This window comes from Chrysochloris asiatica, unplaced genomic scaffold (genome assembly GCF_000296735.1).
Source record: "Chrysochloris asiatica unplaced genomic scaffold, ChrAsi1.0 scaffold00203, whole genome shotgun sequence".
Lineage (NCBI taxonomy): Eukaryota > Metazoa > Chordata > Mammalia > Afrosoricida > Chrysochloridae > Chrysochloris > Chrysochloris asiatica.
In genome coordinates, this window is record NW_006408721.1 from 2,331,480 (window position 1) to 2,332,970 (window position 1,491).

Here is a 1,491-nt window from a genome sequence, read left to right on the forward strand (position 1 = left end):
AAAAAAAAAAAAAGTTCATTATTTACAATGAAAAGCAATAACAGTAACAATAGCATACGTTGTGGCCAAACTCAAAATGAAATGTCAATAACAAGTGACAGAAAAACCAAGGAAATCTCATTGCTCTCCCCTTATTTGGAATTGGCAGGTTCTGTCAGCCTCATCCTAAGTCCACTGAACAGAGGTAGACCTCCCATGGACCATGATAGGGCAAACTGACGGTCTATAACGCTGTTGTTGTTTTTTAGTTGCCATCGAATCCACTCCAACTCATAGAGACCATAAGCCCAACAGAATGAAACATTGCCCAGTCCTGTGCCATCCTCACAATTGTTACACTTGAGTCCTGTGCTGCTGCCCCCACATCAATCCATCTCATTACAGGTCTTCCTGTTTTTCACTGACTTTCCATCCGCCAACAATGATGTCCTTCTCTAGGGACCAGTCTCTTCTGACAACATGTCCAAAGTATGAGAGGTGAAGTCTTGCCATCTTGGCCTCCAAGGAGCACTCTGTAAAAGCACTGGGCAAAGAAGCTAAGTGGGTTCTGAGTAAGGAACACTTTTCTAATTTACACAAAGGTCTCAAATGGGGATGATGACAGGGTTTGTTGAAGAAACCTCTCCCTTGCTAGATTTGTGGTATTAGTCAAGATGCCTACAGCTGCTAGTCACAGGACACATGACACACAATGGCTTAAGTAATAAACATGCTTATCTGGAAATAGTTCCAGGACTGGGTGGTGGCTCCCTGATGTTATTCAAGATCAACGATTGTGGTAATTTTATTAAAGATTATCCTCTAGTAATCATCTCACCATAAAAAAGTTGCTGCTGCAGCTCCAACATCACATCATGTTACCATTGTATTGAACCCATATTTGCATCTCTACTTATGAGGGATAAAAATTACTCTCAGAAGTAAACTCCTATTCCTGTCCCAGTTGATTTGCTGAAAGCTATCATTGGCCACAACTGTTGCCATGTGGGCTTTAGAAAAGGCTGGATATGATTACCTAAATCAGGAAAAAGGGAGTTGTGTCTACCACATCTATGAAAGAAAAATCTCTTTTGTACTTTTGGCTCAAAGACAACCGCTTAGTCTAGTGAAGAAAAAACCTCTCTCAACTACCCTTCTCTTGGAGTGTGGAGCTTATTGTTTAAATAACTTTGTAGTCTTTACACTCATAATCAAATACCTCATTTGTTGAAACTAATTGGAAAGATAAGTTTAGATTAATTAAAAAGGATATAAATTTGCATCTGCATGCTGTATTACGGAGTCCTGGTATAGCGCTGTGGGTTAATGTGCTAGATTACAAAGTCAGCTCGAACCACAGGATCAGCAGTTCAAGCTCACCAGCAGCTCCTTGGAAAACCTATACAGGGTCGCTATGGGTTGGCACTGACTCAACAGCACTTAACAACAACAATGCTGCATTACATTCATGGATATATTTTTTCACAGCACATATAAATTCGTATGGAGAAA